This window comes from Somniosus microcephalus, chromosome 4, assembly GCF_052327205.1.
Source record: "Somniosus microcephalus isolate GS21.2 chromosome 4, FLI_Smic_1.0, whole genome shotgun sequence".
NCBI classification, from domain to species: Eukaryota; Metazoa; Chordata; class Chondrichthyes; order Squaliformes; family Somniosidae; genus Somniosus; species Somniosus microcephalus.
This window is the reverse complement of record NC_140990.1, coordinates 35997845-36025312: the sequence shown is the minus strand read 5'-3', so window position 1 is coordinate 36025312 and position 27468 is coordinate 35997845. Positions and strand designations below refer to the sequence as shown.

General features: G+C 44.0%; 1 pseudogene; it reads right to left on the bottom strand.

The window, feature by feature from the left end:
• Positions 1-3343: 3343 nt before the first annotated feature.
• Positions 3344-25553, bottom strand: LOC147118625 (Ig heavy chain C region, secreted form-like; annotated as a pseudogene).
• Positions 25554-27468: the final 1915 nt, after the last annotated feature.

Here is a 27468-nt window from a genome sequence, read left to right as displayed (position 1 = left end):
GATTTCGTTGAAACAATTTCAGAGGAGAATTACAGACAGAGGCCAGAGGAAATCTTCCCCCTTGTGTGTCCCCAGCAGAAGATTAATGAAACCCGACCCCCGTCAACCACCTCAGTCTGATTACTGACAATATGTGAAATAAACTGAACATCTTCATCTACATTCAAACCGATATATTGTCATTTCGAGATAATATCTAACCGCCATCATCCGACTGTGTTGGCAATAGCTGGGAGGGGAATATGAGGCCCTTCCCTAAATACCTGCTGAACCCGTTAGATTAAAGTCCGCCTGAAACTAACAGGAGGCGCGGAAATTAATCACACGGGGAGGGAAATGGTGGTTGTTAGCAGTCAACCTCCTTTCTGCTCTGGTTCACAGCAACAAGTATCGAGTAACCACGAGACTCCGTAGTGGAGTACATGGAACAGACCTCATTGATGTACAGTAAAGGTGATCGGCCTTTAACTCTATACAGTGAGTGAACCAGAGGGAGCCCCGTACAAACACACTGCCGGAATGTGACAAGTTCAACAGGATAGCGGGCAGTGTGGTGAGAAACGGGGACCGTCAGTGCTTCTCACAGGAGAGTGTCGATATAAAAGAGAGAAATCAGCAACAATCCAATTGACAGCACAGAACAGGAAACATCATGTTCATTATTAATAAAAGTTATAGTGCTGCAAATTTCATAATAGACGGGACGGTGCTTCCAAACCCTTCTCATGTAATGGGCACCTCAACTTTCAAACTTAGTGAAACAAATATAAAACCAGTTCTCATTCGGTGTCAGAATCGCACTCAGATCTGACGCTGCAGTCGGCAGGAAATGTACTGACCGGAGGGAACACATTCAGTGAAGATGTAATAAACCATTGAGGAGTCAAACACCTTCAGAATAAAGATGTCTCGGCTGAACTGTGACCCCGCGAGACTCCCATTCCCCAGCTGGTGCGCAAACTCAGAGAAAACTGTCCAGAAAACAGGCGAAGGAGCAACAGCCAATAGTCTGAAGATGAAGGTGGCAGTGATTCAGGAAAGACTGTTTCCAGTGAGTAACAGGAAATACAAGGCGGAAACTGCACAGACTGAAGCCAAACAACAAATGAGAGACTTTGGGAACAGTTCTCAGGATGGCCGGATCAAAGTGAGCCTTACATCCGGCTTCTGCAGGCGGAGTCTCTGATCTACAAAGTGGCGGGTGATTCTGTACCAAGATTTAACTGGTTTCCATCAGTGTGGTCTCAGGGCGCAGTAATAAACCGCAGTGTCGGTCAGCTGCAGCCGCGAGATGGTTAAACGGGTGAATTTAGTCGAGGTCTGGATTTCTGCAGAAAAACGGGTTTAAAAAAAATCTGCTTTATGCTCAACACCATCATGATCCTTCCACAGCATAAACTCGGGCTGTGTGTCTGGGTGGTTCTGGTACCAATATAAACAATTAAAGGTGCTCCATTTAGTGTCACAGCTACAGTTTAAAGTCACCGATTCTCCTTCTGTCTTAACTCCTGAGGACCGCGGCTGAGTGACAGAATCTCCAAGACTCAGATCTGAAAAACAAGTTCAAACAGGAAAAGATCAGACCGGCGGGTGTTTAAAATTCAGATTCAAAACATGTTTGGAAATGAGAGTAAAGATGAAATCCAGAACCAGGGGTCACAGTCTAAAGATAAGGGGTAAGCAATTTAGGACTCAGACGAGGAGGAATTTCTTCACCCAGAGAGTGGTGAACCTGTGGAATTCTCTACCACAGAAGGCAGTTGAGGCCATTCATTAAATACATTTAAGAAGGAGTTAGATATATTTCTTAGGGCTAAAGGGATCAAGGGATATGGGGAGAAGGCAGGGACAGGGTACTGAACTTGGATGATCAGCTATGCTTTCATAGAATGGCGGAGCAGGCTCGAGGGGCCGAATGGCCTACTCCAGTTCCTATCTTCTATGTTTTTTATGTGCTTGGTCCACAGTTACCTGTCAGAAATGTTCCCCACACAGCCCAGATGCTGAGTAGCCGCATTGTCGCTGTCCGCTCTTTAAACGGGGGGTTGGATATTTGAAGACTCGCGTTCTAATCCCCGCCCTCAATAATCTGCTGTCCTGTCTCAGGATGCTCTCACCTCACTTCCTCGTGTCCCCAGTGGTGCTGTGAGACCGGTAGGTGGTGAGCTAGCTGCCAGCGAATGGAAACACCCCGAGCTGGGCCACAGTCAGTGTCCTTATAGGGGAATGTTTCCGCTTTTAGAGACCGGGGGTGCGAACGAAACCCTTGTCTGGTTAATGGAACCCGGAAACTCAGGATTGTTAATGGTGACAGAAAGAAATCCAGCATTAAGAGACATTCTGAAGGACAATGGACATTGGGGGAACTCTGTGCTTGGGGCCTGCTTTGAAGAACACAATCACTAGCTTGTGAAATCTGTTTCTTTTGTATAAACTGTCTCTGGCCCAGCAACATACTCTGATCAAATAAACCCTGTGTACAGCCCGCGGTGAATGGGTCCGGGTCACTGACATGGGAGATGTGTAAAGGACTGCACAATATCGCCGGCAGGCACGGAAGGAGCATCATAGATTCAGAGAATCTTACAGCACAGAATGGGGCATTCGGCCCGTCGTGCCTGTTTAGTCCCACATCCCTGTTTTTTCTCCATAGCCCTGCTAATTAGTCCTCTTCAAGCACATGTCCAATTGCTTTTGCAAGTTCCCATGACATCTGATTCCACCTCCCTTTAAGGTATTGCCTTGCATATTTTAACAACCCTCTTTGTGAAGAAATATCTTCTCATTTACCCTATAGTTCTTTTGCTCATTATTTTAAATCTATTCCCTCTGATTAACAACCCACTTGCCAGAGAAAATATTTGCTCGATCAAAACCCCTCAGAATTTTGAATACTTCTATTAGGTCTCCCCTTAACCTTCTCTGCTCCGAGGAGAACAATCCTAGCTTCTCCAATCTCTCCACATAACTGAAGTCCCTCATCCCTGGTACCATCCTGGTCAACCTCCTCTGTACCCTCTCCAAGGCCTTGACATCCTTCCTAAAGTGTGGTACCCAGAACTGTACACAATAGAGAAAGGACAAAAGAGGAGTTAAGGCGCCACAGATATGATTTGTGAAGTTCATTTTTATTATAAATACGAGTTGAAATAACCTAAAACTCCCCCAGTGGCCCTGACCTGTTCTTATTGAGTTTTGTGACTTGTCGCTCTTTTAAGAATCTCCCTTTGACTCTCACTGTGGAGGCTGAATGATCGCTGCTGTTTATCGGGGTGAGAGCGCCCTCTGGTGATCACTAACTGGAACTCTCAGTGTGGGTTTTTGCACCGGATCCGCTATATCTCTACAGCAGTGTGGGGTTCATGGCACAGAAATACACGGCGGTGTCGGAGACTAGAACTCCGGTGATATTTAAAGGAACTGTTTTGCTGTCTCTGTGTAAAACAGCAGAGAACCGGCCTGGGAAATCTGGAGACTGGTCTACCGTCCCCGAGCTATATATCCTCAGTAAATATCTCGGACCTTCCCCGGGATTCTGGATGTAGCAGAACAGAGTTGCAGCAGCTACCGAGTAACTGCAGTTCAGTATTATGGTCTGTCCTTCCTTAACCGTTAATTCAGACGGGTCCTGGGACACTGATTCTTTGCCACTCGTTCCTGAAACAAAACACAGAATGTGTCAAAAGTCTGGGTGTAAATATAATCCGTGAAACGCACAATGACCATTTACACATGTACTCACCGGGCAGCATGAACATTATTATCAGTAAGGAACATGGGGAGCACATGGTGTCTGGTTTAGATTTAGACATAAAATACCAGATCGCGTTAAATATGTTGGCTCTTCTAGTCTGACATTAAAGAGTAAACTCAGATATGGGAGAGACGTCACTTATTGGGAGAATGGGGCGTTTCCTTGGGACAGGATTGGCTGATCGCTCGGGACTGACACCAGCTGTGCACCAATCAGTGTTAGTTGTGGAACAATTACTGATGTCTCCCTACAAACCCTTTCCTTCCCTAGCTATGTGAGTGAGTCTCCAGCCCCCTCTGTCTGTCTCTCTCTCTCTCTCTGTCGCTCTCTGCACCTCTATATATCTGTGTCTCGCTGTCGCTCACGCTATTTAACTCGGTGTTTTTTCTCTCCTTTTCTCTCCCGCTCTCTATCTCTCTCTCTCTCTCTCTGTCATTGTTTCGGTGACATTTACTGATTAACTCGGTATCTTTCTCACTCCCTCTCTCATTTTTTCTCTCTCTCAGTAAGGTGAAAAGCGAAAAATAATCTAAAGCAGTTCAATTCCCGGCATCACTTCGTTCTCACCACAGCCAATGTGCTCCATTACTTGTCGGAGCCCCAAGAATACGAGGGACATGACAAGTGGACAGCCCTCGGCACCGGTGAGATAGCTTTTTAAAATGTGACCTGACGGATCTTCACCACCCCCAGGACACCTACTTGTAGAGATTTAGCCCGTTATTCACCCCAGAGATCTGAAGGTCTGTGCCAACAGTGTGGTGGAAATGTCTTAATTTCACACTGGGTTAAAAAGATTGAGACATTTCTCTTATCCCAACACTGACATAACTGGAGAAACCCGATCGGATCAGGCTGTATTTTCCCATTCATTTTCTGTATAACCTCTCGTGGAGTCAATCCCTGGTATTTTCCTGAGGTGCAGCACGACAACCCATCCCATCTCACCCTCCTTCCCCTATGCCGACCTGTTTTTGTATGGGGGCCGAGGGTCTCTTATTCACTGTGGGTCTCAGGGCACAGTAATACACGGCGCTGTCTGTGACCTTCAAGTCTTTCATGGATAAGTGAAAACTGCCTTGTGTCCAGTTGAGATTCCCACTGAAGTGTTCAAAGCCCGGAGCTGTCTCGTTGTTCCCATAACTATCGGCTCTGAGCAGATACTGAGGGGCTTGGTGGGGATACTGGCGAGACCAGAAGAGGCCATAGTTTGCAGCTAAACCCGATACAGAGTAACTGCAGGTTATTGCTGACACGGCACCCTCTTCTGATCTGACTCCTTGTTCTGACTGGGGCACCGAGTTTCCGTTACTCATCTCTGAAAATAATAACGGGCACACAGCGGGTTATAGAGAGTAACAGAAAGAGGATAATCGCGCGGAGGTGGAGATGGGGATTGGAGAAGGTTATAGGATGGTTCCAATATCACTGACCTGTGATCAGGACAACAACCAGAGTCAGGCAGAGTTTCACCTCCACGTTTCCAGCCTGATCTCCAGAAACAAGATCTTATGATCACTGCCTGTACCGGGCCTGGAATTGGAGAAACTGGCAGAGCGCAGTGATCTCATCAGATCGACTGGGCTTTCCTCTCCCCGCTCATTTGCACCTCTCGAAACAGTCACTTCCTGTAGATGCGGATCAGGGTCTTTGTAAAGTGACCAGAGAGCGCCCTCCTGCGGACAGTACAAGCTTGACGTAGTGCATTGGAAACACGCACGTACACTGACATACACACACGTTCACGCATACACACACATACACGCATACACACACATAAACACACAGGCATATACACAGACATATAGAGACATGCTGATATATACACACACTGACAGATACACACGCATAAATACACACGCAGACATATATATGCACACATACGTATACACAGGAATATATACGTACACACAGGCATATATATACATGCAGACACGTATATGCACACACACGCACATAGACATATATATGCACACACACGCACATAGACGTATATACTCACAGACATATACACACCTGCAGAAACATAGCCATAAGTATGCCAGAATAAACCCAGGAACACACAATGGTTTCTATATTGTAGAGTTTACCGACACACAGACCGATAAGCACACACATAGACACAGACAGATAAACACACAGACACATTGACAGATAAACTCACACAAAGACACACAGACCGATAAATACACACATAGACACACAGTTAAACACACGCACAGACACACAGACAGACAAACACATGCACAGACAGACAGAGACAAACACAGACACAGAGACAGATAAGCACACACAGACACACAGACACATAAACACACACACAGACAGATAAACACACACACAGACACACACACAGACAGATAAACACACATGTAGACACAGACAGATAAACACACACAAAGGCACACAGGCCAGTAAACACACACATAGACACCCAGACAGGTAAACACATACACAGACAGACAAACACACACAAAGACACAGAGATAAACACACACAGACACACAGTTAAACACACGCACAGACACAGACAGATAAACACACGCACAGACACACAGACACATAAACACACAGACACACAGACAGATAAACAAACATATAGACACAGAGTGATAAAAACACACATAGAAAGACAGACACAAACACACAGAGATACACAGACAGATAAACACACACACAGATACACAGACAGACAAACACACACAGACACACAGGCAGATAAACACACACAAAGACAGAGCGATAAACACACACATAGACACATAGAGATAAACACACACAGACACAGAGAGATAAACACACACAAAGACACAGAGATAAACACACACATAGACACATAGAGAGATAAACACACAGAGATAAACACACACAAAGACACAGAGAGATAAACACACACAAAGACACAGAGAGATAAACACACACATAGACACATACAGATAAACACACACACAGATACACAGACACATAAACACACACAGACAGATAAACAAACATATAGACACAGAGCGATAAAAACACATATAGAAAGGCAGACACATAAACAGACACACAGACAGATAAACACAGTCATAGACACACAGACAGATAAACACACCCATAGACACACTGACACATAAACACACAGACACGCAGACAGATAAACACGGTCATAGACAGAGGCAAAATAGTTCAAGAGTACACCGACGTTAATGGATTACTCTGAGGTAGTGACATTGCGACAATATCGGGTCAGATTTTCATTGCTATAAAATGGGTTATTTTCTATCAGCAAGAACACCCTAAAATCGATTCCTCATTAACCGTGAGCAGCGGTTTCAAAACATGGTTAAATTGGGAATCCTTTTGAAGAATAACCTTCAATCGAAGGGTTTATTTCTGTCCATGACATTGTGGGTGAGGCCGGTAAAAGCCCGGCAGAATCCGCCCCCATTCCCGGGATCGGATGATCAGATGTCCGGGAGCCTGTGTGCCGGGGCCGCGGGCAGTGATGATAAACACAGACAGACTCAATGATCACCGGCAGCTCATTGAAACCAGGCGCTTGGTTTGACTCAGGAAATGACGCTTGCTGAAGGAAACATTTCAAATTCTCCCCTTCAGTCCGAAAGCTGCCACTGAGAGGAGGCACCGGGTGAAGTGCGGGTCCCAGTGTGGGGACACTGCGGACATTATGCAGTTTGGGGTTTTCCTTATTTGGGCCCTTCCAACGTTGTTATTTGGCTGGTTTATTTATTTATATATCTGTGTCTGTCTGTCCATTCCATTATTTACACAACTGTCTTCCACTCATTGATGTCTCTGCCTGCACAATTTTTTATCAGACTGTCTGTCTCTGTCTTTCTGTATCTCTATATCCCGTCTATATATTAATGTCTTGTCATTACTCTGTTGATTTCTCTTCCTTTCTCTTCGCCTCCCTGTGTATAAACCGAGGAAAAGAAAAATTATATCGTAAAGAAATAAAAACGTTTTATCAGTACGTTCTGTCCGTCCGTCCGTCCATCTATCTGTCTGTCATCCGTATTTTTTATTCGTTCATGGGATGTGGGCATCCCTAATTGCCCTTGAGAAGGTGGTGGTGAGCCGCCGCCTTGAACCGCTGGATGTGGTTAAGGTACTGCCGCAGAGCTGTTTGGGAGGAAGTTCCAGCATTTGACCGAGCGACGATGCAGGATCGGTAATATAATTTCAAGTCAGAATGGTGTATGACTTGGAGAGGAACTTGGAGGTGGTGGTGTTTTCATGCGCCTGCTGCCCTCGTCCCTCCAGGTGGTAGAGATCGCAGGATTGGGAGGTGCTGACAAAGAAGCCTTGGCGAGTTGCTGCAGTCCATCTTGTACATGGTGCACACTGCAGCCATGGCACGCCGGTGGTGGAGGGAGTGAATGTTTAATGTGGTGGATGGGTTGCCGATCGAGCGGGCTGCATTGTCTTGGATGGTGTCGAGCTTCTTGAGTGTTGTTGGAGCTGCACTCATCCAGGCAAGTGGAGAGTATCCCATCACACTCCTTAGTTGTGCATTGTAGGTGGAGGAAAGGCTTTGGGGAGTCAGGCTTTGGGGAGTCAGGAGGTGAGACGCTCGCTGCAGAATACCCAGCCTCTGACCTGCTCTTGTTGCCACAATAGTTATGTGGCTGCTCCAGTTAGGTTTATGGTCAATGCCGCTGTTTATGCTCCATCGAGCCTCCTCCCACCATACTTCATCTAACCCTCATGTACTTATCCAGCTTCCCTTTAAATGCATCATCTCTGGTCCCAGAGGGTTTAATTAGTGGAATTACCCATTGAATTATCAGAGCAGTCCATTAAAACACTGAATAGAACGAATTGGCCCGACACAAGCACCGGAAATAGTCACAGAGTCTCACTTATTGCTACAATCTCACCGCTCACCATTTTCCTTGTGGATGGAATCTCTTATAGGAGTCGGCATATCCTGATGGCTCACACGCAGCTGAACTTATCCCCTCTCAGCCAGGCTTGTGTCGAGATGTTTAAGTTGCTGATCACGCTGTTGGGAGCCTCTCCGGGTTGGATAGCAATCTCTGATTTCAACATTTCCTTTTGTCGGGTCCAGGACACGTTGACTCCATAAGGAGCATTAGACACGACGCAGGTTAAGGTCACCGTCGCCTCCAGTAAGACCTGTTCTAGTGATGGTTGCGGAAGAGTGATTTCTGGATCATTACATTGGATCTCATCTGTGAAGCAGAAATGAAAGTCAAGCAAAGTTTCATCTTCAGAATCAGGACACCAGTATTCAGCATTCACTCTCTCGGGGAGAATAAATCACCTTTGAGATATCAACCTCTCGTTGTTGCTTAAACACCATCGTTATTGGAAGGACAACGATTCCGGGAAGCTCTTTAACATTTCCTGTGTATTTGCTCCCAGAGCCACCTGTAATGGGCTGTGAAGCAAATACCCGGCGTAAAAAGTGAATGAATTCGGGCGTAATTGTGTTACTCACTGAATAGCGCTCTTCCTGAAATCCCTTGCTCCTTTACGCCTGTCCATAGCTCCTTGTGACTGAACGCATTCCCGCTTATTATAATGTCTCCGCACCCAGGGTCAGGAACTCTACACGAAATTACACTGGTTCAAAACGAGCGTCAAATGAAACCCAGGATTATAGGTGCAACAGGAAACAAAGTTAACTTTCTGGTGTCTTGTTGCGATTTCTGGGGTGATGAAAATGTGCAGGAACCAGTTGCAGCCCCTTCAAAGGAGAAGTGAAAGGTCGGGAGAATGGAGTTCCAAGGGGTCTTTGTGGTGGAGAATATGTTGTAATGCGGATGTGAAGTAATTTGTTCATTTCCGTCATTAGTGAGCACTTAACATGTCTGGTGAGAGAGTCAGAAGGAAATATGACCGCAGGGCAGTAATAGCAACATAGGAACAGAAGTAGGCCATTCAGCCCATCCTGCCTGTTCCGCCATTCAATGCGATCATGGCTGATCTGCACCTCAACACCATCTACCCGCCTTGTTTCTGTAACACTTGATACTCTTGCCTAACAAACATCTGTCAATCTCAGTATTGACATTTTCAATTGGCCGCCAGCCTCAACAGCATTTGGGGGGTGAGAGTCCCAGATTTCCACTGTCCTTTGTGTGAAGAAGTGCTTCCTGACATCACCCCTGAACGGCTGAGTTCTAATTTTAAGGCTATGTCCCTTGTTCTGGACTCCCGCACCAGAGGAAATAGTTTCTCTCTATCTCCCCTATTAGTTCCATTTATCAACTTAAACACCTCAACTAGATCACCTCTTAATCTTCTATACTCAAAGGAATACAAGCCTATTCTGTGCAACCTCGCCTCATAATTTGACCATTTCAGCCCCGGTATGATTCGGGTGAATTTGCTTGGCACTCTCTAAAGCCAGTATATCCATCCTGATATGTGGTGCCCAGAATTGGACGCAGTTCTCTAAATAGGGTAGATGTCCTTTCCAGCAGTGGGTCCCTGGACAGTTACCAGTAAAGGGTTCCAGACACCTACTGCCGCTCCGAATATGATCAGCCAATCAGGATAAACCTGAGACCGAGGACACCTCATGTACTCTCCGACATCAGAGCAGGTGGAAACCTTCTTTGGCGAGGTTATGGAATCCTGAACCGTGAGGAGTCCTGATTCAGAAGATCGTGGGTTCAAGTCGCACTCCAGATACTTAAACACAAAATGTGAGCTGACACTCCCAGTGCAGCACTGAGGGAGCGCTGCACTGTCGGAGGTGCCGTCTTTCGAAGGAGACGTTAAACCGAGGCCCTGCCTGCTCTCTGTGGGACGGAAACGATCCCATGGCACTATTTCGAGGAAGAGCGGGGGAGTTCTCCCAGGTGTCCTGGCCAATATTTATCCCTCAACAAATATCACCAAATAATAAGATTATATGATCATTGTCACGTTGCTGTTTGTGGGACCTTACTGTCTGCAAATTGGCCACCGCGATTTCTACATTACAACAGTGACCACATTTCAGGAAGTACTTCCTTGGCGGGAAAGCGCATCGGGAAAGGCGCTATGTAAAGGTATTTCTTTCTTCTATTTTAAATTGGAAGAAAACACAAACAGCATGATTGTAAATTAGAAATAGAGCTTTCTCGGGGTAAACATGAGACTAAGGACACCTCACTCACTGTCTGACATCACAGCTGAGGGAAACCTTTGTCGAAGTGCTGGAATCCTGAACCATGAGGAACCCTGAGTCAGCACTGACATCGGAAGGAAACACAAACTGTATGATTGGAAATTAGAAATAGTTCTCCGCTTTTTGCTAATTCCAATAAAAGTCCTGACTGAGATCAGCACTCAGAATGAATTGGGACTTCACGAGGTTATGTTTCTTACCCTGAGATCTGGAGATGTTTCTGCTTTGGGTGACCCCTTGATGAGAGACCCGGCAGGTATAGACCGAGCCGGTGAACCACTCCCCGGCGGGGAATGTCAGCCGACTGGTCACTGCAAAGTTCCTGTTCACTTCAAAGACGGGAGAGGTGACGATTCCCGAATCCATGAGTTGTCCATTCTTCAGCCAATTCATGGTCATTGACTTTGGACGGAAATCGATGATTGAACAGACGGCGGTTGCAGACCTGCTGATGATGATTTCTTCACTGGAACTCAGGGTGAGGATAACAGTTGGATGATGCACCACAAGATCTGCAAGAACATACATTTTATTGGGATTATTTGTTGCAATCCAAACAATGAAGAACTGTAAAGCGTTTTATTACATAGAATCGACAACACAGAAACAGGTAATTCGGCCCAACAGGTCGGTGTTTATGCTTCACATGGGCCTCCTCTCTCCCTACTTCATCTCCCCATCAACACAACCTTCTATTACTTTCTCCCTCCTGTACTTATCTGGATTCCCCTGAAACGCATCTCTGCTATTCGCCTCAACTATTCCCTGTGGTAGCGAGTTCCACAGTCTACCCACTCTCTGGGTAAAGAAGTTTCTCCTGAATTCCCTTTTGGATTTATTAGTGATTATCTTATATTTATGGTCCCTAGTATCGGGCTCCTCCTCGAGCAGAAATATTGTCTCTACATCTATCCTTTCAAACCATTTCATACTTCTCAAGAGCTCTATTCGATCACCCCTAGAGAAAAGATCCCAAGCCTGTTCAATCATTCTTGACAGTTACAATTTTTCAGTTCTGGTATCGTCCTTGTAAATCTTTATTTGCACTTCTCCAGTGCCTCTATCATTCTTGAACATACCAGAACAGTACACAGTACACTAAGTGTGATTATGGAGACCAGACCTGTACATAGTACAGTAAGTGTGATATGGAGACCAGACCTGTACTCAGTGATGTAAAAAGGAGTCTCACACATCAAGGAACTTTAAAGTAAGCTTTAAGCAACTTATAATTATATTATATACAAGAGTGGTCTTCACCATGCCTCTAGGAGAAGCCCTTTTACCATACTGAGCAGTTCAGTATTTATACTAGTCCAAACACAGGAAGTGACGTATGCACAGGACGTGATGTATGCACAGAGTTCACAGTTCACAGGAAGTGATGTGCACATAACTTCATCCGGAAGTAATTTATTATTATTACATTCTTCCCTCCTGCAAGATTAGAAGGCTGTGGTCTACCTTTTATTCCACAGCCGCCGAACGAGGAAGAGTCGCACCCATTTGGGTTCCCATCGTAGAGAGTCTCTGGTCCGCTTACATGCTGTTGGCCATTGGTCAGAGTCTGTGTGGCCTGGATTACCCTGTGAAGGGTCGGGGAGATCATGGCTTCGTGTACTAGCCCCAATAAGTGCAGAGTTGGTCTGTCTCTGTTCAGAGGGAGGTGCAGAGCTGGTCTGTGGCGGATCAGTACTTTGGTGCGCGGTACTGGGAGGGTCGCAACTTTGAGTACGGAGTTCTACCGGCACCAAGCTAGTTGGTGTCAGATCAGGATCCTGGAGAGGGGTACCCGGTAGGTTCCAAGAGGCTCCTAGTAAAATACCATCACTCGATGTCCCACTAGGTCCTGGTGGGCAGGGAGCCAGATCCCGTAATGATACGGTAGATTCTCGGCCGTCGGGATATCGTATGTATGCAAAGGTGGGGTTGGCATCGGTTAGTTCGACCTCGTATATGAGAGGGTCATTTTTAGACGTCCGAAAGTATTTTCGGAGCAGTCCAGGTCCAGGAGTAGTTAGCCATGACGGGAGGGATGTCCCATAAGATGAGCGATGCTGGAATCCAAAGAACCGCTCATGAGGCGTAGTATTTGTGGCTGTAGAAAGAAGGGACAGTATAGAGTGCAATGCATCTGGAAGCACTGCTTCCCATTGCTGGTTTGGTAGGCCCCGAGATCTTAAAGCAAGATGTACGGAATTCCAGATGATACCGTTATACCTCTCTACCTGCCCATTTCCGATGGGATGATATGGCGTCGTTTTGCTTGTAGCAATTCCCCGTTCTGAGGTAGTCCTTGAGTTCCCTTGACATAAAGGATGGACCCCGATCCGAGTGAATGTAAGCCACCATGCCACAGAGAAAATACCTGCTCAAGGCAGCAGATTACTGTGGACGCCAGCATATTGGAGCAGGGGAAGGCAAATGGAAAACGTGAATATTCATCAATCATGGTGAGCAAATATGTGTTCCGAGTTGAAGAGGGCACTGGGCCCTTAAAATCGATGCTAAGTCGTTGCATCAGTTGAGTTGCGTGTATGAGCATACCATCTGAGGGGCGGAAGAACTGAGGTTTTAATTCTGCACAAAGTCGGCATTCTGAGCACATTTTCTTTACATCTCCAGTAGGAAAAGGGAGATTCCGTGATCGTACGAAATGTAGCATGCGTGTAACACCAGGATGACACAATCCATTATGGACATCTATGAGATTAGAGGACGACATAGTGGAGCAGAATGCTCGTGTGAGGGTGTCCGGGGCCACATCCTCCTTGCCAGGTCGAAAGTGAATGGTGTAACCAAAAGAGGCCAGTTCCATCCTCCAAAGCTGTATTTTATTATTCTTAATTTTGGTTCGTTTTCAATTATCGAGCATGAAGGAGACTGATCGCTGGTCCGTGATTAATGTAAAGTGCTGGCGAGCTAGGAAATGGTTCCACTTCCGTACCGCCTCTATGATGGCTGTGGCTTCCTTCTCAACCAGAGGATAATGTAGCTCGGCACCTTGTAAGGTCCTGGACATAAATGCTACAGGACGACCTTCCTGATTTAGAGTAGCCGAGATCACCACCTCCGAGGCATCACATTCGACTATGAAAGGGAGATTCTCATCGATGGAGTGAAGAGCCGCTTTCTCCAACTGTTTTTTGAGAAGGTTAAAGGCTGCAACAGCCGCTGTTTCCAATGGAAATGATCTAGCATGCAGCAAGGGTTGGATTTTGTCTGAAAAATGAGGAATCCATTTAGCATAGTATGCAAACAGACCAAAAGCCCGACGTAAAGAAGCCAGATTCTTAGGTGACGGGAGCTCTTGGAGCGGGCGAAGCCTTTCTGGGTCTGGCTTAATGATACCATTGCCTACGCAGTAGCCAAGGATGTTGATGGTCGGTTGCGACTCAACAGATTTAGATTCATTCAAAGTTAAGTTACGGTGATGGAGGGCATCCTTAAATTTTTGGAGGTTGGCGTCATGTTCCTGTTGATCGTGACCTGCAATAGTAATGTTACCAAGATAGGGAAAAGTGTCCCTTAAGTTTTCCTGCTTAACCAGGCCATCCATTGCCTGTTGGAAGACAGCCACTCCATTAGTAACCCCGAATGGGAGGCGACGAAATTGGTACAGCTGTCCATTAGCCTCAAAGGCCGTGTACTGCTTATCTGAGACCTTCAAGGGTACTTGATGATAGGCACTTTTTAAATCGTAAGTTGAGAACACTTTGTATTCGGCCAGTTTATTAACCATATCATCAATGCATGGCAATGGGTAGGCGTCCAAGTCAGTATATTGATTGATGGTTTGCGAATAATCAATGCATCGTCGTTGTTTGTGAGGTTTTAGAGGGTTCTTGACGATGACGACTTGAGCCCGCCAGGGCGACGAACATGGTTCGATGATATCCTCTGCTAAAAGTCGAGAGATTTCAGCCTCAATAAAAGATTGGTCTTCCTGACTAAAGCACCGCGATTTCGTTATTATTGGTTGGCATCGAGGAGGAATACTGGCAAATAATGAGGGTTCATCAAGTGAAGCTGCTGATAATGCACAAAACGGTAATTTAGACGGTATATTAGAAATAGTAAGTCCAGGTTTGGATCCGCCGAACTCAATCGTGAGTTTCTTATGCTGTTTTTGAAAATCCAGCCCTAAGATGAGATCACTACATAAGTCCTTGAGCACCGAATGTCGGGTGGAGGGATACATGCGACCATTAAGTGTCATATCAATAATACAAAAGCCGGAGATTCTGGTATTAAGTGATGACTGAGCCATCGCAATTGCCTTGTCCGATGGGAAGATATGTAGTTTCAATTTCGCAACAATCTGTTCTCTAATGAAACTATCAGTACTTCCTGAGTCAATTAAGGAATCTAAGGTATGCCCATTAATTGAAACTTTTGTAGTTGCATGAAACAGGTTTTGTGGGCAAGCAGCTGTAATTGGTGTGGTTGCACAGAGAGTGGCTGAAACACTAGGTGTGCTTCTTCGGGAGAGAGCTCGAGAGGAAGCTTGGTAGGTCCTAGCCGGAGTATCTTGATAGGCCCTAATTGGGGCAGTTCGGCAGGCCTTAGCTGGATAGGCCCTCATAGAGGCTCTGATTGGCAAACTTTTGCAAAGTGTCCCTTTTTATCGCAATGACTGCAGATCGCATTGCAAGCAGGGCAGAATTTCCTAGGGTGAAAAGAATCTCCACAAAAGAAGCATTCCTTCCTAGATTGCCAAGAGGCTGCTAAAGTGAGGTCATCCTCCTCTTCTTCATCAGAATTATCATCAGGATTAGATTCCTCCATGATAGGGTTCACCTGAGGCCACTTGAATCGTCTGGTTGCAGTTACAGCAGCAGATCGAGATCTGGGCAGCTGATAGAGGTCTGCATTTTTCTTTGCCAAATCCAGAGAACAAGCCAGGTCAAAAGCCTTTTGCAGCTCAAGTGTTTTACTTTCTAGTAGACGCTGGCGTATAAATGGAGAGGCAATCCCACAGATGAAAGCATCACGAATCATTTCTTCGCGGTACAGCTCAGCCGAGGCTGCCTGAAAGTTACAATCTATGCTGAGCCTGCGAAGTTCTTGAAGGAATTCGTTAATCGATTCCCCCGGCCCTTGTCGGGCTGTGGCCAGTAGATGTCTAGCATAGACCTCATTTGCGGTCTTGGCATATAGTTTTTTAAGTGCCCGGATCACCTCATCGTAATTATCCCATTCATCAACATATTCAAACACTGCTGGGGTCACATAGTTGATAAGTATCCTCAGTTTAGTAGAAGCATTCACTTTACATTCATCAAGAAAATTCTCAAAAGTATGGTACCAATGCTTCCATACCCTGCCAGCTGCTGGTGCGTTTGGGTCCAAGTCCAGACGAGTAGGCTTAAGGATGTTTTCCATGATGGGTGGTTCCCTGGATCCTTAACTCCGAGTTTGTCCAAAGGTCTAGTATTTGTGAGTGTAAATACTAAGTTGCTTAAATTGATGTAAAAAGGAGTCTCACACATCAAGGAACTTTAAAGTAAGCTTTAAGCACTTATAATTATACTATATACAAGAGCGGTCTTCACCATGCCTCTAGGAGAAGCCCTTTTACCATACTGAGCAGTTCAGTATTTATACTGGTCCAAACACAGGAAGTGACGTATGCACAGGAAGTGATGTATGCACAGAGTTCACAGTTCACAGGAAGTGATGTGCACATAACTTCATTAGGAAGTTATTTATTATTATTACACTCAGTACACTAAGTGTGATATGGAGACCAGACCCGTACACAGTACACTAAGTGTGATATGGAGACCAGACCTGTACACAGTACAGTAAGTGTGATATGGAGACCAGACCAATACTCAGTACAGTAAGTGTGATATGGAGACCGGAACTGTACACAGTACCATAAGTGTGCTATGGAGACCAGACCTGTACTCAGTACACTAAGTGTGATATGGAGACCAGACCTGTACTCAGTACTCTAAGTCTGGTCTAACCAAAGGTTATATAGATGTTGAACATAACTTCTCTGCTGTTCAGAGTTCCCCCCTGTATCCCACAACACTAACCTGGCATTTTCACGCTCCAGTCCGACCCACTTTGTCGAACCTGGCAGTAGATTGTGCTGCTCCCCACCTCTGCCTCGGTGATGGTTAACTGGCTGCTCAGGGTGTAGGTTCCCTTCTTGTTGAACACTGGTCTTCAATCCAGTGGTGATCGGCTCTTTATCTTTCCTCCAGGAAAGGCTGGTGATTTCCGGGAAGTAGTCCATCGCCAAACAGCCATACGTGACGGGGCCGCCAGTGTTGGGTTGTTCACAGGAGGAGAGCAGGGCGTAGAGGGTGGGAGGAGAATGTATCGCTGGGAAAGAATGGCCCATTGAACAAGTTAGACTCTGTAATCCGTGCTTATAACATAACCAGATAACTCGAAATCTGACTACAGGATGAACTAATTCCATCATTTGCCGATCAAAGCCTCGATCAGTATTTGAGTTTCTGTGAGTTGTGAGACCCGACGTGAAACGTCTTCCTGTAACTCCAGTCTTGTACATAAGAAAAGTCAGGAGTCTGAAAGGGCATTCAGTCCATGAGGCCCCTTTATACCGAGTGAATGCCGGAATATTGTATCGTGGACTTCCTCCAGCTCTTGATCCCCTGTTATGGAACACACCCCTCATTCCCCAAACACTTTCACATTAGGTTGTTTCACATTCTGTCCATGAGGCCCCTTTATACCGAGTGAATGCCGGAATATTGTATCGGGACTTCCTCCAGTTCTTGATCCCCTGTTATGGAACACTCCCCTCATTCCCCAAACACTTTCACATTAGATTCTTTCACATTCTGTCCACTGAGCTCCTCCCTACATCATTTTGCTGTCAGCCTCTTATTATCAGCACAGACTCAGACTATTCCGTGATATCAAATTGTCGTCATCTCTCCATTGTAAGATGCTGCCTTAAAACCTACCTCTTTGACCAGGCTTTTGGTCAACTGTCAGAGTAACTACCCGCTATACTGAAGAATAAAATGATATCTCATGTGGCTCGGTGTCAGATTGTATCTGCTGATGCTCCTGTGAACCGTCTTGGGACGTTTTACTACGTTAAAGGCGCTATATAAATGCAAGTTGTTGTTTTCAGGGAATAGTCTTGTTTGAATAGCGGTGGGGTTAGTTCTCCTAATCACACAACTCCGACAGCTAGATCTACTAGTTGTATTACCTTTAAAACAAATCCCAGCATGTTTATAGAGCATGACCCAGAATTATAACATAATACAACTTTACAGCAGAGAAGGAGTCCATTCGGCCCATCACGCCGCTGAAAGATCTCACCACCAATCCCGTGCACCTTCCAATTCCCAAGCTTCCTCTCAAATGTTCAATTTTATCGAGCTATTATGGAGTCTGCATGCAGCCCTCTTTCTGATAGGGCATCCCCTGTCCAACTGCCCCCTGTCTGGGAAAGTAGAATAATACCATCTCCCTTGTCCCTCTGTTGCTGCTGATGTTCAATCAGTGCCATTTAGTCACCAACTCACCGATCCGGGGAAATATGTTTCCCGAATCCCTTCATAAACCCTTCAGACTTCCAAAAACCCTTTATCAGACAATAAAGGACGTTTACAATAAATGGGTGAAGCCTCCTTTAAAATGTGAACGGAATAATTCAGCACACAGATTTGAATAGGGAACTTTTGCACAGCCTGGTTGCTGAGATTCAAGCTTTGGATGAATCGGGATTGATTCGAGTCTCTTTCCTTCTCAGAATTGGAGGAAGAGCGATACAGTGTGCCTTGTCCTCTGTCCCATTCTACTGAATGGACGTCTCCTGACTTTCCACCTCCCACTCACTCAATTAAATAATCCGAATTAAATACGATTCTCAAAGCCGGTTATATGGAACGATGCTCTTTAAATGCTCCAATTTATTTTCCAAATTACTTTCCAAACTCCCACCAGTGAGAACAGCAGCTGCTTTCTGGGTCGTTAGTCACTTCTTGTTGCTGTTTGTACCGAACATAATCTAAACATCAGGACAGGTTTCTTCTCTAAATATCTAATATTGGCAATCCTTAAACTTTATAAATCGATTGGTTATCAGCGGGTTCTATGCAAGGTAGGACAAATGTACAAATGTAAGTCATGTGCTGACTGCTGATGTGGGAAACTCTGGCTTCTGGTTTGTGCGGATAACTCAAACACCTGCGGTTTATTGGTCAGATACTGAAAGCTCGGTCTACAGTGTGACGTAACAGAGAGGGTTGGTGATGGTGCTGCAATAGATGTTGTACACAGAGACTTTCAAATGGCATTTGATAAAGTATCTCATAAAAGACTTATTCGGAAAATAGAAGCACATGGGATTAAAGGGATGGAGGTAACTAGGATATCTAACTGGCTGAGGGAGAGGAGGCAGGGAACGGATGTTTTTCTGCCTGGAGAAAAGTATACAGTGGGCTGCCCTTGGGTCGGTATTAGAACAATTGCATTTCCTTTTTTACATATAAATTACCTGGACCTGTGTATAGGGAGTATAGTTTCCAATTCGCAGATGATGCAAAACTTGGCAATGTGATAACTCGTAAGCAGGATAGCAGCGAACTTCAGGAGAACATAGACAGACTGGTGAAATGGGCAGACATGTGGCTGATGCAATTTAATGCAGATAAGTGTTAAGTGATTCACTTTTGGAGGAGTAACAGGGAGGGACAGTATAATCGAGAGGGTGGTGCAAGAGCAGAGGGAACTTGGGGTGCATAGTCACAAATCTTTGAAGGTGGAATGGCAAGATGATCAGGCGGTTACGGAAGTGTGTTGGGATACTTGCCATTGTAAAGGGGGCTTTGAATACAAAAAACAAGGAAATCATGCTAAAACTTTACAAATCACTGGTTAGGCATCACATGGAGTAGTGTATACAATTCTGACCACCACAATTTAGGGAAAATGACAAGGCCTTGAAGAGGGTACAGAGGAGGTTGACCAGGATGAGACCAGGGATGAGAGACTTCCGTTATGCAGACAGATTGGAAAACCTGGGATTGTTCCTGAGAGCAGAGAAGGTTAAGGGGAGACCTATTAGAGATGTTCAATATTGTGAGAGGTTTTGTCAGAGCATGTAGGGAGACATGGTTTCCTCTGGCGAGTATGTCGGTAACCAAAGGTCACAGATTTAAAATAATTGCCAAAAGAACGAGAGGGTTGTTAAGTTCTGGAATGCACAAGGCAGCTGGACATGAAGTTGAAGAGGACACAGTGGCGGGTTACGAGGAAAAAGCTGGGACATGATTTTCCAGCTCTTTCAGAGCCAGCACAGGCAAGATGGGCCGAATGGCCCCTTCTGTGCTCTGAGATTCTGTGATTCTACATGGCTCAGCGGAATCAGTTCTTCCCGATTTAATGGAAGGAAACGCTTCATAATGTTGAACACCTCTATCACATCTATTTTATTGTTTGTTATAATGCAAGAGGATGTTTCAAATAAAGGAACTGAGGAATTTGACACAAATGATTCAATCGGATAGCGGCACAGAGTCTTAAAGCTTATTGTGAATGATGACCCATCACAGGCTGACTGTTTCTCTTTAAATGTTTCACAGAGGTGCGGCTCAGTGACTGTGAGCCTTGTGCTGTGGCCCAGTCCAATAGCTGCACCTCACTCGAGTTTGTCCCTGGCTGTTACCTCTTTAAAAACAATTGAACGAAATAATGTTTTCAAATATAAGGTTCCCATGATGGTTACTTGGAGCGGGTCTCTCGACATTCTCCATTTAAATTGTCAAAATATCTTCCAGCCTCCCATTAGATCAGAACAGGCGCTGCTTTCTGGAGCGTTACCGTCACTTCCTGAAACTGTTTGTTCTGAAAGTGAGCTCAGGATCAGGTCAATCTCATTCAATCATTATCTGATACTCAAAATGTTTAAAGTTTTCCAATGCATTAAAAATTGGGCAGTGTTTTTTGTAATACAGTTAAAATCTATGAAGTGTGGTTGTTTCATCGGAGCAATGGAAAGTTTTATTTTTTATATATCCGGCTTGAGCACTCACACATTATTTGGATGCAGATTAAGAACCCTTGAACAACACAGGACAAAGCACTCACAGGTCTGTTACAGTACAGATAATATAGAGTAAAGCTCCCTCTGCACTGCCCTGCCATGCTCTAAGGTCAGGTATAGCAAGGGATTGATTGCGAGCAAAGCCAAATCTACACGGCACTGTCAAACGTTCCCAGTAAAGTAGTGCACTGTTTAAATAGAGTGTAAATTCTCCCTGCCCACTACCCCCTAAAACACTACCAGGGCAAGTACAGCACGGGTTAGATACAGAGTAGAGCTCCCACTACACTGTCCCATCAAACACTACCAGGGCAGGTACAGCACGGGTTAGATACAGAGTAAAGCTCCCTCTACAATCTCCCATGAAACACTCCCAGGGCAGGGACTGCACGGGTTAGGTACAGAGTAAAGGTCCCTCTACACTGTCCCATCAAACACTCCCAGGGCAGGTACAGCACGGGTTAGATACAGAGTAAAGCTCCCTCTACACTGCCCCAACAAACACTCCCAGGGCAGATACGGTATCAGTTAGATACACAGTAAAGCACCCTCTACACTGTCCCATCAAACACTTCCAGGGAAGGTACGGCACGTGTTAGAAACTGACTAAAGCTCCTTCTACAGTCTGCCAGAAGTGTTTCTGAAATGCTCCTTCTGAATGTCACAAACTGGGTTACTGAGTCCATTTCTGAAACGCCTCCTCAAACGTAACGTCAAACTATCACATTTCTCACAGATACAAGTTTCTGAAATAACTGAGTCGAATTGCACTCCATGAAACACAAGAGAACAAACCAGCAGGTTTACAACCAGTCAGGAGGACTCCTGATTCTCACACAGTGAGCATGCGCACAGAAACAGAACAGACACAAACGGTGCAACAAACGTGCTCTCAGCAGATAGATCTGTTCAAACTATCACCTCAAGTCTGCACGTTTTTTGAAATTAAACTGATATTAACTTGAAAAACTCTCGTCGACTTCCAACCATTCTCCCTCTCTGTTTACAACCTTACAAACTGAGTAAGATTTAGTTTCCCTGAAAACTAGTTTACTGAAATAATTCACATTCCAGGGTAATTTGCTGCATATAACAGGGACTCCGTGACAGAGGAAGAATTTAACAAACCAACAGATATTTACATTGAAGACCGATTACCCACTGGGTTAATGTAATTTCATAATTAAATATAACCTGGAAAATCATTGAGGCAAAACACGAAGATTCATTAAAATCTGCGGCAACGCCTTCTTGAGCTGAGCACAGCTGAGTAAGACATGTTTTGTTTCAAAATTAATTTTAGACACAATTAAAAATTCTCTTCACTCCTTGAGATTTTACAGTAACTGTAATCATGTCCAGTATACAACGCAATTGTGGGAGGCCATTTATGTTTAATAAATTCGCACTGATATTAAACTCTAAGTTAATGTTGAAGTTAGCTGATGTTATACTGGATTATTATAAAATTAGGTAAAATTAATTTTAATCCTGTTTCTGCCTGGTAACCTGTGAACTATTAGGGCTTCAATTAAATTAACATGGCATTTATGAATATTAAAATATTAAGAATCATATTAATAGATAAAGACATTCAGACTAATATATTATTTTTACTTAATTCAAATCACATTTGAATAATTTAAAATGGTCACGAACTTCAAATACATTCCCGCTCTCTATCTACACACTTGTAAACTTTGCATGACTCTGAACTCACTGATATAAAACAAACTCCATCTTTTCTCAGAGTGGATCTCACATGATGGATTCAGAGTGGACTATTTTAAATAGTTCAAAGTCTGGCCATGGTCACATCTCACAACTACCGATGCACTGTAACACCGTGTGTTTACTAAAGCAGGGCTCTCGAGTTTAAACATTGGCCTCAATTTAAACTATAAAAAACTATTTTCATGAATTAAAAGACAACCGGCCAGTTTGCAGTCCGTAACAGAGCCTCCGCTGTTTAACAACGCGGACAAACATTTTATACTTTACTCCCGTAATTCACACAATGCCCGTAAATTAATTATTAAATATATTCTGCTATTTATTGAAAATCAGTTCCAGAATGATCAATGTAAAACTGGCGGAGAATAAAATCTTCAGACCATCTCTGACACTGACATTTAATGAGCAAATGGAGGCGAGATTTTGTTGATCAATTTAACATTAATGAGAATTAAACATAACTCTCAGATGTAATCTGTTCACTGTCTATAATTCTATCCCGTATATAGCACAGCTGTGGGAGACAGGATGTTGTTGTTAAATTCAAAACTAATATTATTCTTTTGTAATTAAATTAATCTGCTTGAATGTCAATGTGTATCTCCGGCCTTACGCAGTCTGCACCTTCCTTGATATTAAATGGAATTATGTGAACAATTCTTTGACTGCCAGAGACTTCTCAGCCTATGATATTACAAACTGTTTAAGATTAGATTAGTGATAATTGTCTCGCTATCAAACAACAAATAATATTGAAGGAATTACATGGTTTGCGCTGCACAGTAAGAATTTAATAACCCAGCAGATTTATTACATTTATGAACTACTATTTACAACTCGCATTTAATGAATAATTAAATACAGTCTGTCATTTATCTGTGTGAAATAGGGAGATAACAATTAATTTCAAACCCTCATTAAAGTGAACACTGAGGTGGAAATCAGTCTGCTGTTATTAAAAAAATTTCAGACCTCATCAGAAATTGTCTCCCGCCTCTAAAATTTTCCGCTTACGTTAATTGTGACCAGATTAGAGCAGAATTTTGGAAGCCGAATAATATTTAATACATTAACATTATTACTACAGCATATTGAGTGATATTGGGCAATATTACCGCATTATATTTGTTTGAGTTATATTAATTTAACACTCCTTCAGCGTGTTAATTGTTAATTATATAATTCGTAATTACAGGAACATTTCACCTAGTAAATGTGAGCACCGTAAACTATAGGTTAATAGTTGAATCTGGAATTCACACTTAAAATAGAAAGATGCATTAAATTATTTTTAAATGATTTTTGATTTCTAAAATCAACTTGTCTGCCGACAATCATCTTTCAAACAGTTTTAAACAGATCAGAAAACCTGCAGCAGTTCCATGTCACCGAGATTAAACATTGCAGAAACTCCAAACAATTTCACAAACTTTAGTTATTCAAAGTAACCCAGGCACACACTCTCCTCAGCAGATAAACAGCAAATCACATCACTGAGGGGTTCAATCCCACAACAGAACGTTTTGTGGAGAAGCAGATTAATTTCAGCAGAATCAAACTTAACATTGCAAAAAATCTCAATACAGAATCCAGCGAACCCATCTATCACTGAACGAATTAATTATTGAAATAAACATAAATATAAAATAATTACAGCAGAATGGTGAGTAGACGGATCATATTTAATAAATTAATATTGATATAGCACATTGTTGTAATATTGGGTGATATTACTACGTAATTTAATTTATAGTAATTTAAATCTGATTCAGGCAACACATTTGTTAATTATGTAGTTATAAATTACAGTAACATTTCACGCATTGAATATGACCATTGGTGAACATTAGATTAATAGATGTCAATGTAAACATCACAAATAAAAATACATTAATATAACTTAAGATTATTTTTGACCACTAGATCTTACTGTTTTCTGCCTACAATCTTATTTCAAACACATTTCGTCACATAATGTTTACATTTGATCAGAAAACCTGTAACCATTAGATGTCACTGATATTAAACATTGTAGAAACGCCAAACAGTTCAACAACCGTTGGGTACTGAAAGTAACCCAGACGCAAAGGCTCATCAGCAGATAAACACCAATTCACATCAATCAGGGTCTCAATCCCTCAACAACATTTTATTTTTGGAGAAACTGTTAAATTATTTTATCCCTTTGCAGCAGAATTAAATGAAACAGTGCAAAAAATCTTACTACGGAATCCACATAACCCAAGTTTCAGTGAATGAATGAATTACTGAAATAAACAGAAATATAAAATAAAGACACAAATACAACAGTTACTGAAAGAGTGAATGTTTCCTACCTGCAGTCACCGTCAGCATAGTGCCTTGTGCCCAGTACTCCATAGTATACACTGTTGTCTCTCCTGCACAGTAATAGATGGCGGTGTCTTCGGTCATCAGGTACTTCATGTCCAAAGCGAAGATGTTGTTTGAAATGTCTTTGGACGCAGTAAACTGACTCTGGATCCCTGGGGCGTAGTTATTGGTTGATGAACTGAGGTAGTAAACCAGCCACTCCAGCCCATGTCCGGGAACCTGTCAGACCCAATGCATTCGATAGCTGCCAAGATTGACCCCGTTTGCTTTACAGGTCAGCCTCAGAAAGCCTCCGGGACTCCCGGTCTCTGCCTTTGGCTGGGTCAACATGACGTCCGACTGGACACCTGTAAGAACAATGAAAAACCCCGAGGATTAATCCTGGTGCAATGATTCCTCACTCTAACATTCCAGAGAGAGACTAACACTGAGACAGTAACAGTGAGAGACTTGGACAATTAAAACTACTCACCCGGTAAGAAAGCCAGCAACAGACTGAAAGAAATCTCCGACCGCATCCTCCTGGCAATGTGTGGGAAATGGTTCTGGCAAGAACTCACTGAGCAAACCCGCTCCCGGACTGTTGTATTGCGGTCCCACTGACCGGCAGTTAAATACCCGGTAGGAGGGGGCGAGGTTACAGGCGCCGCCTATTGATTCCCTGATAGAGGCGGCTTCTGGATGCATGTCACGCCTTCCACATCACCAACAGAATGGACTCACATCTGGACTGTCAATGACACCCCTTTATTTCCTCACTCCTTCACAGCGGATGTGAATCTCTGAGATTAAATTACATTATCAGGGTCTAAAAAGACTGCCAGTATGCTTTACTCCATCTCCCGCTATCCATCCCTTCACTCTGCACCAATAAAGTATCCCCTATATTATGAATTGCTTTAGGTCTATGTATCTGAAGGCGGGAGGTGGGTAATCTAATTCTATTTACAATGTGGATGGCTATAGCTACACGATTTGGGTCCGGAGATGACTAGAAGGCCCTCACATTATACAAGTGTCTCTCATTGCATTTCTCTAACTGCCCATGAGTCAGTGACCCTTTGAAAGTCCTTTATAAAATTAGCGTTTAAATAAGTCCTCTTGCCTGATAATTAGGGACTGAGTTGACAGACAAACATAAGAATGTTGGTGCCCACCCGCTTCAGATCAGATTTTGGTAAAGCGAAGCTTGTGAATCAGAACTGAAAACGCGATCAGCAAATCCCGGCATTCAAATCCTTGTGGCAAACGTTAATAGGGAACCACTGTGTCACTCTCACTGGTATTAGGAACACAGTATATTAGGACATAGCGGTATGTTACAGAATATCACGAGAATAAATGCTTCATCTCCCGCTGAAACAGATCACAAACTGGGCATTTCTCTGCCCTTTGGTAGCCGGGTTCTGATAGGGGTGATAAACATAGAAACATAGAAGATAGGAGCAGGAGTAGGCCATTCGGCCCTTCGAGCCTGCTCCGCCATTCAATGAGATCATGGCTGATTATCCAAATTCAGTACCCTGTCACTGCCTTCTCCCCATAACCCTTGATCCCTTTAGCCTTAAGAAATATATCCAACACTTTCTTGAATATATTTAATGAACTGGCCTCCACCGCACTCTGTGGCAGAGGATTCCACAGGTTCATCACTCCCTGGGTGAAGAAATTCCTTCTCATTTCAGTCCTAAATGGCCTACCCCTTATCCTTAGACTATGACCCCTGGTTCTGGACTCCACGATCATCGGGAACATCCTTCCTGCATTTAGTCTGTCCAGGCCTGACAGAATTTTATAGGTTTCGATGAGATCCCCAATCTTGTAAACTCCAGTGAGTATAAGCCCAATCGACACAATCTCTCTTCATACGTCATTCCTGCCATCCCAGGTATCAGCCTGGTGAATATTCGCTGCACTCCTTCCATGGCAAGAACGTCAGTCATCAGATAAGGCGGCCAAAACTGCACACAATACTCAAGGTGCGGTCTCACCAAGGCCCTGTACAACTGTAGCAAGACATCCTTGTTCCTGCACTCGAACCCTCTTGCTATGAAGGCCAACATTACATTTGCCTTCTTAACCGCCTGCGGCACCTGCATGCTTAGCTTCAGCGATAGGTGCACAAGAACACCCAGGTCTCTATGCACTTCCCCGTCTCCCAATCTATTGCCATTCAAATAATAATCTGTCTTCCTGTTTTTGCCACCAAAGTGGATAACCTCACTTTTATCCACATTATAGTGCATTTGCCATGTTTCTGCCCAATCACCTAACCTGTCCAAATCGTACTGGAGTTTCATGACATCCTCCTCACAGCATACCCTCCCACCAAGCTTTGTGTCGTCTGCAAATTTGGAGATACTACATCCAATTCCCTCGTCCAGATCATTAATATATATTGTGAACAGCTGGGGTCCCAGGACTGATCCTGGC